General features: G+C 41.0%; 1 long non-coding RNA gene across 4 annotated transcripts in view; it reads left to right on the plus strand.

Annotated features, from left to right (window-relative positions):
• Positions 1-16748, plus strand: part of LOC134480586 (uncharacterized) — a 49871-nt gene that overhangs the window by 18004 nt on the left and 15119 nt on the right. For all 4 annotated transcript variants that reach the window (XR_015629614.1, XR_015629615.1, XR_015629613.1 and 1 more), the window contains one exon: positions 16479-16556. This is a non-coding gene — a long non-coding RNA (uncharacterized LOC134480586). The remainder of the gene's footprint in view (positions 1-16478; positions 16557-16748) is intronic.

Raw genomic sequence — 16748 nt, forward strand, 5'->3', positions numbered from 1 at the left:
TTTTGTGTAGAGGAAGGCTACTGATTTATTTGAGTTAATTTTATACCCAGCCATTTTGCTGAAGGTATTTATCAGGTTTAGTAGTTCTCTGGTGGAATTTTTGGGATCAATTAAATATACTATCATATCATCTGCAAATAGTGATATTTTGACTTCTTCTTTTCCAATCTGTATCCCTTTGATCTCCTTTTGTTGTCTGATTGCTGTGGCTAGAACTTCAAGAAGTATATTGAATAAGTAGGGACAAAGTGGCCAGCCTTGTCTAGTCCCTGATTTCAGTGGGATTCTTCAAGTTTCTCTCCATTTAGTTTAAAGTTAGCTACTGCTTTACTGTATATGGCTTTTACTATGTTTATGTATGGACCTTGAATTCCTATTCTTTCCAGGACTTTTATCATGAAGGGGTGTTGAGTTTTGTCAAATGCTTTCTCGACATCTAATGAAATGATCATGTGGTTTTTATCTTTCAGTTTGTTTATGTAGTGGATTATGTTGATGTTTTTCCATATATTAAACCATCCCTGCATGCCTGGGATGAAGCCTACTTCATCATGGTGGATGATTGTTTTGATGTGCTCTCGGATTCAGTTTGCCAGAATTTTATTGAGTATTTTTGCATTGATATTCATAAGGGAGATTGGTCTGAAGTTCTCTTTCTTTGTTGGGTCTTTGTGTGGTTTAGGTATAAGAGCAATTGTGGCTTCATAGAAGGAATTCGGTAGTTCTGTTTCTATTTTGTGGAATAGTTTGGATAGTATTGGTACGAGGTCTTCTATGAAGGTCTGATAGAATTCTGCACTGAACCTATCTGGACCTGGGCTCTTTTGGTTGGGAGACCTTTAATGACTGCTTCTATTTCTTTAGGAGTTATGGAGTTGTTTAAATGGTTTATCCATTCCTGATTTAACTTCAATAACTGGTATCTGTCCAGGAAATTGTCCATTTCCTCCAGATTTTCAAGTTTTTTTGAATATAGGCTTTTGTAGTAGGATCTGATGATTTTTTGAATTTCCTCTGATTCTGTAGTTATGTCTCCCTTTTCATTTCTGATTTTGTTAATTTGGACACACTCTCTGTGTCCTCTCGTTAGTCTGGCTAAGGGTTTATCTATCTTGTTGATTTTCTCAAAGAACCAACTTTTGTTGGGGTGTTGATTCTTTGTATGGTCCTTTTTTTCTCTACCTGGTTGATTTTAGCTCTGAGTTTGATTATTTCCTGCCTTCTACTCCTCCTGGGTGTATTTGCTTCTTTTTGTTCTAGAGCTTTTAGGTGTGCTGTCAAGCTGGTGACATATGCTCTCTCCTGTTTCTTTCTGCAGGCACTCAAAGCTATGAGTTTTCCTCTTAGCACAGCTTTCATTGTGTCCCATAAGTTTGGGTATGTTGTAACTCCATTTTCATTAAATTCTAAGAAGTCTTTAATTTCTTTCTTTATTTCTTCCTTGACCAGGTTATCATTGAGTAGAGCATTGTTCAATTTCCACGTATATGTGGGCATTCTTCCCTTATTGTTATTGAAGACCAGCTTTAGCCCGTGGTGATCTGATAGGATGCCTGGGATTATTTCTATCTTCTTGTATCTCTTGAAGCCTGTTTTATGACCAATTTTATGGTCAATTTTGGAGAAAGTACCATGAGGTGGTGAGAAGATGGTATATTCCTTTGCTTTAGGATAGAGTGTTCTATAAATATCTGTTAAGTCCATTTGGCTCATGACTTCTCTTAGTCTGTCTATGTCTAAGATCTAGATCTTGCTTTTCTGGTGTGTTTGGATATTCAGTGTTTGCTTTGGTGGGAGAATTGGGCTCTGATGATACCATGTAGTCTTGGTTCCTGTTGCTTGGTTTCCTGCGCTTGCTTCTTGCCATCAGGTTGTCTCTGGTGTTACCTTTTTCTGCTATTTCTGACAGTGGCTAGACCATCCTATAGGCCTGTGTGTCAGGAGTGCTGTAGACTTGTTTTCCTGTTCTCTTTCAGCCAGTTATGGGAACAGAGTGTTTTGCTTTCAGGCGTGTAGTCTTTCCTGTCTACTGGTCTTCAGCTGTTCCTGTGGGCCTGTGTCCTGAGTCCACCAGGCAGGTCACTTGGAGCAGAAAAGTTGGTCTTACCTGTGGTCCCACAGCTGAAGTTGCTCCTGGGGGACTGCCTTTGAGCTCTCCATGAGGGCGGCAACCACGAGGGCCTATAAAGCCTTTTCTGGGGGCCCCGTGCACTGGGGTGCCAGATGGCATTAGGTGTTTTCCTCTGGAGTCAGAAATATGGGCAGAGTGTAGTCTCTTCTGGCTTCCCAGGCATGTTTGCCCCTCTGACAGTTTAGCTCTCCCTCCCACAGGATTTGGGTGCAGGGAGCTTTTGTCGGGGTCTCTTCAGGTCCGGGCGGTGTCTGGACCGAAGGGACCTGTCACTTGAGTGCCAGGTGTGTTCTTTTGTGAGTGGGTGTTGCTGTCATAATAAAAAAATGATGTCTTCTATCCTACACTTGATCTGGCATTGTAGTGCCCCAAGGTACCTGGTAGATAATCTTCATCTCAGTCAGCAAAGCATCTTACCCACTTTGCTCTATCCCACATCACATTGCTGACGGCTACTCTCTGAGCCTGGCAACAATCTCTCTACCCATCTAGTTCCCAAGGCTGGTTCCCACCATGCCAGACATACACATCCCAATTCTGTGGATGCCCAGTGTCTCCAGCCACCACATAATCACTTAAATTAAATCACCACATGAAAGAACACACAACACAATAACCTCTGATCCAATTGATAATATACAACTGTCCACCTAGACAAACAAAGCCCTGTACACATCCATCCCTTAAGAATATTCATAACAACTCGTAAAGGTGCAGAGAGGAATTTTAACATCAGCCTCCATGTTCTCTAGGCTGTTTCTCCCTCTTACTCCAGTCTCCTCCTCCTCTCTAAAACTTTTTTTCTGCCCATACTTCCTTCTCGTCCAATGACAGGCCTCATTCTATCTTGTACCTTCCTACACTTGCATAATGACATCATACTACAAGTGGGTTACCTCATTCAGGATGATATTTTCAAGTTCCATCCATTTGCCTAAGAATTCCATGAAGTCATTGTTTTTAATAGATTGTTTTTGGCAAGATGTTCATTTTTACTGTATTAATCCTGCCAATCCATGAGCATGGGAGATCTTGCCATCTTCTGAGTTCTTTTTCAATTTCTTTCTTCAGAGACTTGAAGTTCTTGTCATATGGATATTTCACTTACTTGGTTAGAGTCACACCAAGATATTTCATATTACTTGTGTACTTCCCCTATTTTTTTCTTAACCCATTTATTCTTTGTGTAGAGGAAAGCTACTAATTTGGTTGAGTTAATTTTGTATCCAGCCATTTTGCTGAAGGTTTTATCAGCCACAGGAGTTCTCTGCTGGAATTTTTTGGTTCACTTATGTACATTATCATATTCTCAAATATTGATGACTTCTTCCTTTCTAATTTATATCTCTTTGATCTCCTTTTGTTGCCTAATTGCTCTGGCTAGAACTTCAAGTACTCTATTGAATAGATTGCGGGAGAGTGGGCAGTCTTGTCTTGTCCCTTGTTAGAGGGATGGCATCAAGTTTCTCTCCCTTTAGTTTGATGTTGGTTATTGGCTTGCTGTATATTGACTTTTATTATAATTAGGTATGGCCATTGAATTCCTGTTCTTTACAATACTTTTAACATGAATGAGTGTTGTATATTATTAAAGATTTTTTTTTTTAGCATCCAATGAGATGATCATGTGTTTTTTTCCTTTGAGTTTGTTTGTATAGTGGATTACATTGATGGATTTCAGTATATTAAACCAATTCCTGAATCCCTTGGATGTAGCCTATTTGATCATGGTGAATGATCATTTTGTTGTGTTCTTGGATTTGGTTTGAGAGAATTTTATTGAGTATTTTTGCACTGATATTCACGAAGTAAATTGGTCTGAAGTTCTCTTTCTTTGTTGTGTCTTTGTATGGTTTAGGTATCAGTGTAATGGTGGCTTCATAGAATGTGTTGAGTAGTGTTCTTTCTGTTTCTATTTTATGAAATAGTTTGAGAAGTATTGGTATTAGATCACTTCATATTCATCAAAGGAAATATCCAAGATGAACTCTTAATCCTAAATATCTATGCTCCAAATACAAGGGCACCTATATTCATAAAAGAAACCTTACTAAGCTCAAAGCACACATTGTACCTCAAACAATAATAGTGCGAGATTTCAACACTCCACTCTCAACAACAGACAGACAATAGACAAAGAAAATAAACAGAGACACAGAGAAACTAACAGAAGTTATGAAACAAATGGATTTAACAGAAATTTACAGACCATTCTATCTTAAAACAAAAGGATATACCTTCTTCTCACCACCTCATGGTACCTTCTCTAAAATTGACCATATAATTGGTCAAAAAACAGGCTTCAAGAGATACAAGAAGATAGAAATAATCCCAGGCATCCTATCAGATCACCACGGATTAAGTCTGGTCCTCATTAAAACAAAAAGGAGAGAATGCCCACATATACATGGAAATTGAACAATGCTCTACTCAATGATAACCTGGTCAAGGAAGAAATAAAGAATGAAATTAGACACTTCTTAACATTTAATGAAAATGAAGATACAACATACCCAAACTTATGGGACACAATGAAAGCTGTGCTAAGAGGAAAACTCATAGCTCTGAGTGCCTGCCAAAAGAAACAGGAGAGAGTATACATCAGCAGCTTGACATCACACCTAAAAGTTGTTAGAACAAAAAGAAACATATACACCGAAGAGGAATAGAGGGCAGGAAAAAAATCAAACTCAGGGCCGAAATCAACCAAGTAGAAACAAAAAGGACTATACAAAGAATCAACAAACTAGAAGCTTGTTCTTTGAGAAACTTAACAAGATAGATAAACCCTTAGCCAGACTAACCAGAGGGCACAGAGAGTGTATCCAAATTAACAAAATCAGAAATGAAAAGGGAGAACAACAGAATCTGAGGAAATTAAAAAAATCATCAGATCCTACTAAAAAAAAGGCTGTATTCGACAAAACTGGAAAATCTGGAGGAAATGGACAATTTTCTAGACAAATACCTGGTACCAAAATTAAATCAGGAACAGATAAACCATCTAATCAACCCCATAGCTCCTAAAGAAATAGAAGCAGACATTAAAAGTCTCCCAACCAAAAAGAGCCCAGGTCCAGATGGGTTCAGTGCAGAATTCTATCAGACCTTCATAACAGACCTCATACCAACAGTGTCCAAACTATTCCACAAAATAGAAACAGAGGGAGCACTACCCAATTCCTTCTATGAAGCCACAATTACTCTTATACCTAAACCACACAAAGACCGAACAAAGAAAGAGAACTTCAAACCAACTTCCCTTATGAATATCGAAGCAAAATACTCAATAAAATTCTGGCAAACTGAATCCAAGAGCACATCAAAACAATCATCAACCATGATCAAATAGGCTTCATCCCAGACATGCAGGGATGGTTTAATATACAGAAAACCAACGTAATCCACTATATAAACAAACTGAAAGATAAAACCCACATGATCATTTCGTTAGATGCTGAGAAAGCATAGGAATTGAAGGATGGTTTAATATACAGAAAACCAACATAATCCACTATATAAACAAACTGAAAGATAAAACCCACATGATCATTTCATTAGATGCTGAGAAAGCATAGGAATTGAAGGCCCATACCTAAACATAGTAAAAGCAATATACAGCAAGTCGGTAACTAATATCAAACTAAATGGAGAGAAACTTGAAGCAATCCCACTAAAATCAGGGACAAGACAAGGCTGCCTACTCTCTCCCTATTTATTCAATATACTTCTTGAAGGCCTAGCCAGAGCAATCAGACAAAGAAAGGAGGCCGAAGGGATGCAAATGGGAAAGAAAGATGTCAAAATATCACTACTTGCAAATGATATGTCACTTAAGTGACCCCAAAAGTTCCACCAAAGAACTACTAAACCTGATAAACAACTTCAGCAAAGTGTCTGGGTATAAAATTAACCCAAGCCTTCCTCTACTCAAAGGATTAACAGGCTGAGAAAGAAATTAGGGACATGACACCCTTCACAATAGTACCAAATAATATAAATTAACTCGGTGTGACTTTATCCAAGTAAGTGAAAGATCTGTATGACAAGAACTTCATGTCTTTGAAGAATGAATTGAAGAAGACCTTAGAAGATGGAAAGATCTCCCATGCTCATGGATTGGCAGCATTAATATAGCAAAAATGGACATTTTGCCAAAAGCAATCTCCAGATTCAATGCAATCTCCACCAAAATTCCAACTCAATTCTTCATACAGATAGAAAGAACAATTTGCAAATTCATTTGGAATAACAAAAAACCCAGGATAGCAGAAACTATACTCAACAATTAAAGAACTTCTGGGGGAATCACCATCCCTGACCTCAAGCAATTTTACAGAGCAATAGTGATATAAACTATATGGAATTGGTACAGAGTCAGACAGATAGACCAGTGGAATAGAATTGAAGACCCAGAAATGAACCCACATACTTATGGTCACTTGATTTTTGATAAAGGAGCCAAAACCATCCAATGGAAAAAAGATAGCATTTTCAGGAAATGGTGCTGGTTCACCTGGAGGTCAGCATGTAGAAGAATGCAGATCGATCCATGCTTATCACCCTGTACAAAGCTTAAGTCCGAGTGGATCAAGGACCTCCACATCAAAACAGATACACTCAAACCAATAGAAGAAAAAGTGGGGGCAGAATCTCGAACACATGGGCACTGGGGAAAATTTCCTGAACAAAACACCAATGGCTTATGCTCTAAGATCAAGAATCAACAAATGGGATCTCATAAAACTGCAAAACTTCTGTAAGGCAAAGGACACTGTTGTTAGGACAAAACAACAACCAACAGATTGGGAAAAGAATTTTACCAATTCTACAACTGATAGAGAGCTTATATTCAAAATATACCAAGAACTCACAAAGTTAGACTTCAGGGAGATAAATGACCCTATTACAAATGGGGTTCAGAGCTAAACAAAGAATTCACAGCTGAGGAATGCTGAATGGCTGAGAAGCACCTAAAGAAATGTTCAACATCTTTAGTCATAAGGGAAATGCAAATACATAAAATGTGGTACATCTACACAATGGAATACTACTCTGCTATCAAAAATAATGACTTCATGAAATTCGTAGGCAAATGGATTTAACTGGAAAATATTATCCTGAGTGAGGTAACCCAAAAAAAAATACACATGGTATGGACTCATTGATAAGTGGATATTAGCCCAAAACCTCGAATTACCCAAGATTCAATCCACAGACCACATGAAGCACAAGAAGAAGGATGACCAAAATGCAGATGCTTCCCTCCTTAAAATGGGGAAGAAAAATATCCATAGGAGGGGGTATGGAGGCAAAGTTTAGAGCCGAGACTGAAGGAACAGCCATTCAGGGCCTGCCCCACATGTGGCCAATATATATACAGCCACCAAAACTAGATAAGATTGATGAAGCTAAGAAGTGCATGATGGTGCAGAGCGGAAGAGACCACCAACACTGCCCACCCCTGCCCACATCCCTGGCCCAAGAGGAAACTGTATACGGCCTCTGGGTTCCCGTAGAGGAGGGCCCAGGAGCCGCAGGTCCGCTGCTGTCTGAGACACCGCCGGAACCTGAAGGGACCGACCAGATAAACAGTTCTCTGCACCCAAATCCCATGGGAGGGAGAGCTAAACCTTCAGAGAGGCAGACACGCCTGGGAAACCAGAAGAGACTGCACTCTGCACACATTACTGATTCCAGAGGGAAACACCAAACGCCATCTGGAACCTTGGTGCACGGAAGCTCCTGGAAAGGGCGGCGCAGATCTTCCTGGTTGCTGCCACCACGGAGAGCTCATAAGGAACACCCCACAAGCAAACTTGAGCCTCGGTACCACAGGTAAGACCACCTTTTCTGCTGCAAGCGACCTGCCTGGTGAACTCAAGACACAGGCCCACAGGAACAGCTGAAGACCTGTAGATAGGAAAAACTACACGCCCAAAAGCAGAACACTCCGTCCCCATAACTGGCTGAAAGAAAACAGGAAAACAGGTCTACAGCACTCCTGAAACACAGGCTTATAGGACAGTCTAGCCACTGTCAGAAATAGCAGAACAAAGTAACACTAGAGATAATCTGATGGCGAGAGGCAAGCGCAGGAACCCAAGCAACAGAAACCAAGACTACATGGCATCATCGGAGCCCAATTCTCCCACCAAAGCAAACACACCAGAAAAGCAAGATCTAGTTTCAAAATCATATTTGATCATGATGCTGGAGGACTTCAAGAAAGACGTGAAGAACTCCCTTAGAGAACAAGTAAAAGCCTACAGAGAGGAATCGCAAAATTCCCTAAAAGAATTCCAGGAAAACATAAATAAACAAGTAGAAGCCCATAGAGAGGAGTCACAAAAATCCGTGAAAGAATTCCAGGAAAACACAATCAAACAGTTGAAGGAATTAAAAATGGAAATAGAAGCAATCAAGAAAGAACACATGGAAACAACCCTGGATATAGAAAACCAAAAGAAGAGACAAGGAGCTGTAGATACGAGCTTCACCAACAGAATACAAGAGATGGAAGAGAGAATCTCAGGAGCAGAAGATTCCATAGAAATCATCGACTCAACTGTCAAAGATAATGTAAAGTGGAAAACATACAGGAAATCCAGGACTCAATGAGAAGATCAAACCTAAGGATAATAGGTATAGAAGAGAGTGAAGACTCCCAGCTCAAAGGACCAGTAAATATCTTCAACAAAATCATAGAAGAAAACTTCCCTAACCTAAAGAAAGAGATACCCATAAGCATACAAGAAGCCTACAGAACTCCAAATAGATTGGACCAGAAAAGAAACTCCTCCCGTCACATAATAGTCAAAACACCAAATGCACAAAATAAAGAAAGAATATTAAAAGCAGTAAGGGAAAAAGGTCAAGTAACATATAAAGGCAGACCTATCAGAATCACACCAGACTTCTGTCTAGAAACTATGAAGGCCAGAAGATCCTGGACAGATGTCATAGAGACCCTAAGAGAACACAAATGCCAGCCCAGGTTACTGTATCCTGCAAAACTCTCAATTAACATAGATGGAGAAACCAAGATATTCCATGACAAAACCAAATTTCCACAATATCTTTCTACAAATCCAGCACTACAAAGGATAATAAAGGGTAAAGCCCAACATAAGGAGGCAAGCTATACCCTAGAAGAAGCAAGAAACTAATCGTCTTGGCAACAAAACAAAGAGAATGAGAACACACAAACATAACCTCACATCCAAATATGAATATAACAGGAAGCAATAATCACTATTCCTTAATATCTCTCAACATCAATGGCCTCAACTCCCCAATAAAAAGACATAGATTAACAAACTGGATACGCAATGAGGACCCTGCATTCTGCTGCCTACAGGAAACACACCTCAGAGACAAAGACAAACACTATCTCAGAGTGAGAGGCTGGAAAACAACTTTCCAAGCAAATGGTCAGAAGAAGCAAGCTGGAGTAGCCATTCTAATATCAAATAAAATCAATTTTCAACTAAAAGTCATCAAAAAAGATAAGGAAGGACACTTCATATTCATCAAAGGAAAAATCCACCAAGATGAACTCTCAATCCTAAATATCTATGCCCCAAATACAAGGGCACCTACATACGTAAAAGAAACCTTACTAAAGCTCAAAACACACATTGCACCTCACACAATAATAGTAGGAGATTTCAACACCCCACTCTCATCAATGGACAGATCATGGAAACAGAAATTAAACAGAGACGTAGACAGACTAATAGAAGTCATGAGCCAAATGGACTTAACAGATATTTATAGAACATTCTATCCTAAAGCAAAAGGATATACCTTCTTCTCAGCTCCTCATGGTACTTTCTCCAAAATTGACCATATAATTGGTCAAAAAACGGGCCTCAACAGGTACAGAAAGATAGAAATAATCCCATGCGTGCTATCAGACCACCACGGCCTAAAGCTGGTCTTCAATAACAATAAGGGAAGAATGCCAACATATACGTGGAAATTGAACAATGCTCTACTCAATGATAACCTGGTCAAGGAAGAAATAAAGAAATTAAAGACTTTTTAGAATTTAATGAGAATGAAGGTACAACATACCCAAACTTATGGGACACAATGAAAGCTGTGCTAAGAGGAAAACTCATAGCGCTGAGAGCCTGCAGAAAGAAACAGGAAAGAGCATATGTCACCAGCTTGACAACACACCTAAAAGCTCTAGAACAAAAAGAAGCAAATACACCCAGGAGGAGTAGAAGGCAGGAAATAATCAAACTCAGAGCTGAAATCAACCAGGTAGAAACAAAAAGGACCATACAAAGAATCAACAGAACCAAAAGTTGGTTCTTTGAGAAAATCAACAAGATAGATAAACCCTTAGCCAGACTAACGAGAGGACACAGAGAGTGTGTCCAAATTAACAAAATCAGAAATGAAAAGGGAGACATAACTACAGATTCAGAGGAAATTCAAAAAATCATCAGATCTTACTATAAAAGCCTATATTCAACAAAACTTGAAAATCTGCAGGAAATGGACGATTTCCTAGACAGATACTAGGGGTTCCTTCAGCTTCTGTTCTAAACTTTGGCTCCCTATTCCCTCACAAGGGTATTCTAGTTCCCTTTTTAAAGAAGGAGTGAAGCACTCACATTTTGGTCATCCTTCTTGAGTTTCATGTGTTCTGTGCATCTAGGGTAATTTGAGCATTTGGGCTAATATCCACTTAACAATGAGTGCATACCATGGGTGTTTTTCTGTGATTGGGTTACCTCACTCAGGATGATATTTTCCAGTTCCATCTATTTGCCTATGAATTTCATGAAGTCATTGTTTTTGATAACGGAGTAGTATTCCATTGTGTAGATGTACCACATTTTCTGTATCCATTCCTTTGTTGAAGGGCATCTGGGTTCTTTCCAGCTTCTGGCTATTATAAATAAGGCTGCTATGAACATAGTGGAGCATGTGTCTTTGTTATATGTTGTGGCATCTTTTGGGTATGTGCCCAAGAGAGGTATAGCTGGGTCCTCAGGTAGTTCAATGTCCAATTTTCTGAGAACCTCCAGACTGATTTCCAGAGTGCTCGTACCAGTTTGCACTCCCACCAACAATGGAGGAGTGTTCCTCTTTCTCCACATCCTTGCCAGCTTCTGCTGTCAGCTGAGTTTTTAATCTTAGCCATTCTCACTGGTGTGAGGTGAAATCTCAGGGTTGTTTTGATTTGCATTTCCCTTATGACTAAAGATGTTGGACATTTCTTTAGGTGTTTCTCAGCCATTCAGCATTCCTCAGCTGTGAATTCTTTGTTTAGCTCTGAACCCCATTTTTAATAGGGCTAATTGTCTCCCTGCCATCTAACTTCATGAGTTCTTTGTACATTTTGGATATAAGCCCTCTATCAGTTGTAGGATTAGTAAAGATCTTTTCTCAATCCGTTGGTTGTCGTTTTGTCCTAACAACAGTGTCCTTTGCCTTACAGAAGTCTTGTAGTTTTATGAGATCCCATTTGTCGATTCTTGATCTTAGAGCATAAGCCATTGGTGTTTTGTTCAGGAAATTTTCTCCAGTGCTCAGCATTCTTTCAAAGTTAATACCTTGGACTCATTACACTTTACTCCCTGTGTGTGTTGAGAAGGTGATTCTCAGTTTCCTGCTTCTGTCCTGGTAGATTCTTATTCCTCAAGAGTTGTATACCAAAATAAAACTCTTCTGTAAGGTGCTCCTCTTCAGGGTGTTTTATCACAGCAGTAATATTATCTATCTTTCTGTCTGTCTATCTATCTATCTATCTATCTATCTATCTATCTATCTATCTTGTGTGTGTATATTATTCACTTTACATCCTACTCACTGCCTCCCTTCCTTTTCACCCCTTCCCACAATCCTCCTCAAACCCCTTACCCCTTATTTTCTCAGAGGGCCCCCTGAATATCCTCCAAGCCCTGTACACCAAGACTCTGTTAAGCTAGGTGCATCCTCTCCTACTGAGGCTTTATTAGGCAGCCCAGCTAAAAAAATATCTCTCATGTACAGGCAACAGGTTTTGAGATAGTCCCTGCTCCCGTTGTTTGGGACCCACATAAAGACCAAGCTGCTTAACTACATATGTGTGGGGAGGCCTAGGTTCAGCCTATGTATGTTCTTTGGTTGGTGGTTCAGTCACTGAGAGCCCCAAGGGTCCAGGTTAGTTGACTCTGTTGGTTTTCTTGTGGGGTTCCTATTCCCTTTGGGGCCCACAATCCTTCCCCTTCCTCTTCCATAAGTCTCTCCAAGCTTCATCCACTGTTTTGCTGTGGGTGTCTTCATCTGTCTGAGTCAGCTTCTGGGTGGATCCTCTCAGAAGACAGCCATGTCTGCAAGCATAACAGAGTATCATTAATAGTGTCAGGAATTGGTGCTTGCCCATGGGATGGGTCTCAAGTTGGGCCAGTTATTGGTTGGCCATTCCCTCAGTCTCTGCTCCATTCCCCTTTCCTGCATTTCTTTTAGACAGGATACATTTTGGGTCAAAAGTTTTGTCCCTATCACTCCACTGGGAGTCCTGCCTGGCTACAGGAAGTGGTCTCTTCACCTATCATTTATCAGTCATCTATCTGTCTATCTATCTAGTTGTGTGTATGTTTGCATTTGTAAGGTTGTTGTGTTTATGTTGTGTGCATGCACATGTGTTCACATGCATGTGCAGGTCAGAAGGCAATCTTGGGTATCATTCCACACCTATTTTTATTATTGTGAAAATATTTTTTATTGACTAAGTTACTTATTCATTTTATGTCCTGATCACAGCTTCCTCTCCCTCCTCTCCTCCCAGTCCCCCACTCTCACTTTTCCTCCTCCATCATCTTTCCTTCCTTTCTCCCCAGGAAGGGGGAGGCCTCTGATGGGCATTAACCAGCCCTGGTATATCAAGCTGCAACAAGAATAGATGCATCCTCTTCCAGTGAGGCTAGACAAGGCAGTGCAGTTAGAGGAAAGGCAGCCAAAGGCAGGTAATGTAATCAGAGACAGCCCCGACCCCACTTTAGGAGTCCCACATGGAGACCCAGCTGTACAGCTACTCCATATGTGCATAAGACCTAGGTTTGTCCCATTCATGCTCTCTGGTTGGCAAGCACCATACGCGCTGAGCCATTCCAAAGGCCCCACCAGTTCTTGATTTATAAGATTGCAAGAATGCTTAATATAGTTCAAAACTTTTCTTCGTAAAGGCTCTGGAAATCTTTAGCTAGGTGGGATGGCGTACCTTTAATCCCAGCACTCAGAAGACAAAGGCAGGTGAATATCTTTAAGTTGGAGGACAGTCTAGTCTACATAGAGAGTTCCAGGACAGCCAGAGCTATATACAGAGACCCTGTCTCAAAAAAAAAAAAAGTCTCTGACAGACTGCAACAAGGTAACCATTGAAGAAGTGCTAGAAGCATTTCATCTCATGTCAAATCTAGATCAATATAGCTATTGATTAGGTACACAAGACAATGAAAGGCCTTTGCTTACTTTTAATAAAAAAAAGTATTGGATATTTGGAAATCAAAGTCTTATCTTCAGAGTTCTGAAGAGATGTGGGCAAAAAACATAAAAGGAGACTAAATTTCATTTGATAGGGTATGGGTGGTACTACAGAGAGCCTTGCAGCCGTGGCAAGGACATGTTGCCATGGGACATAGTTGGGCAGATGAGCCAGCCTGGCACAGGTAAACAACCTTGGCTGAGACAGTGTGCTGAATTTTACACATATAAACTGCTAGTGAGGATTGAATCCATTAGGACCCCAAACTCAGTTATTCCTTATTAGTTTTCTACCATGGGATTTTGCTGAGTCAGCCATAGGAACCATTAAGCCGATCATATGTTGTTCTTAGGAACACTAATTGAGGACTGGAGAGAGGGTTCAGGGGTTAAGAGAGAGTACTGGTAGCTCTTGCAGAAGACCAGGATTCGATTTTCAGCCCTGACATGTAGGCTCAAAGCCATCTGTAACTCCAGTTCCAGGAAATCCTATGCCCTCTTCTGGTCTCCATGGACACTGCAAACATGTGGTACACAGAATTTATGCATGGAAACTATTCATACACATAACATAAAATAAATATTAAAATATAAAAAGGAATACTAATCGCCACAATATTTAATACAAAGAACCTATACATTTATTAAAAAGAAAAAAGGAGGCAAGCTTTATGAGACAAAGACCATTCCCAAGTGCCAGTGAGTTCATTTTGTGTTGGTGATCTCCTGCTGGATATGGGGCTTGGCCTTCAGAGTGCTTTCTACACCCAGTGAGACTCTGTTAGCAAGAATGAATTTTTCATTTGTCAGCAGTTATCAAATGGAGATAGCTTCTAGGTTAGGAACAGTGACTTGTGTCCACTTCTGCTCCCAACATTGGGATCCCACCTGGCCTAGACCTATGCGGGGACTGTGCAGGCTGCCAGTCTCCTTGAGTTTATAAGTGCAGAGGTCTTTATATATTTAGAAGCCATTGTTTTCTTGGTATCCTGTGGGGTTGTGGGTCCTGGGTCCGTTCCGAAACAGGGTACAGCCACTTGGGGAGGTAGGACACAGGGAGTGACTGCCATTACCCCACATGGTCACTGGTCAGGTGTTGGGCCATAGGGAAGCCCCAGGACACCACTCTGGGGGATGGGAGAGCTGGTCCTCAGGCTCTCAGACATCCAGGCACCTCTGAGAGCTTTGGAAGAGTTGAGAATGGAGTGGAGGCCTGCAGGCTGGGTCTAGCCCAGGGCTGGCAAGGAGAGAGGCTTAGACAGTGGCTCTGTAGGCAAAAGCCTTCTCCATGGCTTCCCAGGGTGGATCCTGATGAAAAGAGACAATCTATGGTTCTAAATTATTTATTTATTGCCATGGTGGAAAGTGGATGTGTAAAACCACACCCTACTTCTCAGGGTGGGCCTGAGGTTAACTACCTTTTGCAGAGAGGCATGTCTTAAAAGGGAAGCTTATTAGCTAAACCCTCCAGGCCTCTATGTACCTCATTAAAATGGAGATCTCTGTCTTGAGCCTATGTGACCAAGGTTATGTCTTTTTTTCTATTGTCATGGTCTGACATGTGAGGGCTACATGTGGAGGGGCTTGGGGCATTGTCCTTATGTGACCGATGGTTGCAACTCTATGGGGGACTACAGCTAGTGACAGGGCCTGGTTCTGAACATCAGGCAAAGCTCTTACTGTCCTTTCAGAATCTCTGGGGCTTCTAGCCTTAGCTCAACCTAGGACCAGGCTACCTCTCACCTTCCCCACAGTGTCCTCCACCCATTTTGGCTCATTCAGTCTTTTTTCCTCTTCTTCCACAGGGTTACTCAAGTTCTAAGAGGAGGGATTTGATGGAGACACTCCACTTAGGGCTCAGTGTTTCGAGGTCTTTCACTCTCTGCACACTGTCTAGCAGTGGTTTCTGCATTTGTTCCAATCTACTGCAGGAGGAAGCGTGTCTGATGACAGCTGAGCCAGTCACTGATCTATGGTTATTAAGACAGATTAAGAGTGTTATTAAGACATTCACTGCCATTTCCCTTAGAACAGTAGTGTCAGGATTACTACTGCTGTCATAAAACGCCATTACCAAAAGCACGTTGCGAAAGAAAGGATTTATTTCACTTATGCTTCCACACCACTGTTTATCATTGAAGGAAGTCAGGAAAGAAACTAAGACAGGGCAGGAACCTAGAAGCAGGAGCTGATGCAGAAGCCTAAGGTGGGTACTGAGTACTCTCATGGCTTACTCACACTGTTTTCTTTCTGTCTTTTATTTCAATTTAATTTCTTATTATTCTTTCATATATTACATTCTGACTTCAGTTTCTCCTCTACGCCTTCCCCCAGTCCCTCTTCCTCACCTCCCCTCACTCCTAGGTCCACTCCCCCACCATGTCCCCTTAGAAAATAGCAGGCCTCCCAGGACAACAACCAACCATGGCATAACAAGCTACTATAAGATGACAAGATTATACTATAAGAACAGGCACATACCATCACATCAAGGCTGGATGGGGCAACCGAATAGGAGGAGTCCCACAAGCAGGCAAAAGAGCAAGAGACACCCTACTACTAACACACACACATACACACACACACACACACAGAGAGAGAGAGAGAGAGAGAGAGAGAGAGAGAGAGAGAATCAGAGAGAGAGAGACAGAGAGAGGGAGACAGAGAGAGAAAGGAATCCCACAAGAACACCAAGCTATTCAGCCATAACATATATGCAGAGGATCTAAATCAGACCCCTACAGGCTCCCTGATCTCTGTCAGCCCCCTGTGAGTCCCTGTCAGTTGACTCTGTGGGCCATGTTCTTGTGGTGTCCTTGATCCCACTGATTTTCTGATTCCCCTTTCCCTCTCTCCACAGGACTCCCCAGACTTTGCCTAATGTTTGGCCATGGAATTCTGCATCTGCTCCCATCAGTTGCTAGAAGAAGTCTCTCTGGTATCTGTTCATCCTGCTGTCTTATAAAACCTATGACCACCAACTCAGTGATGATATCACCCACAAGGGCCTGAGTCCTTCCTTATCAATCACTAAATTGGAAAGGAAGAAGTCAAAGTATCTTCATTTGTAGATGATATGGTAGTATATATAAATAACTCAACTCCACTAGGAAACTCCTATAGTTGATAA

Source organism: Rattus norvegicus, chromosome 9 (assembly GCF_021556685.1).
Source record: "Rattus norvegicus strain SHRSP/BbbUtx chromosome 9, alternate assembly SHRSP_T2T, whole genome shotgun sequence".
In the NCBI taxonomy this organism is placed as follows: Eukaryota; Metazoa; Chordata; class Mammalia; order Rodentia; family Muridae; genus Rattus; species Rattus norvegicus.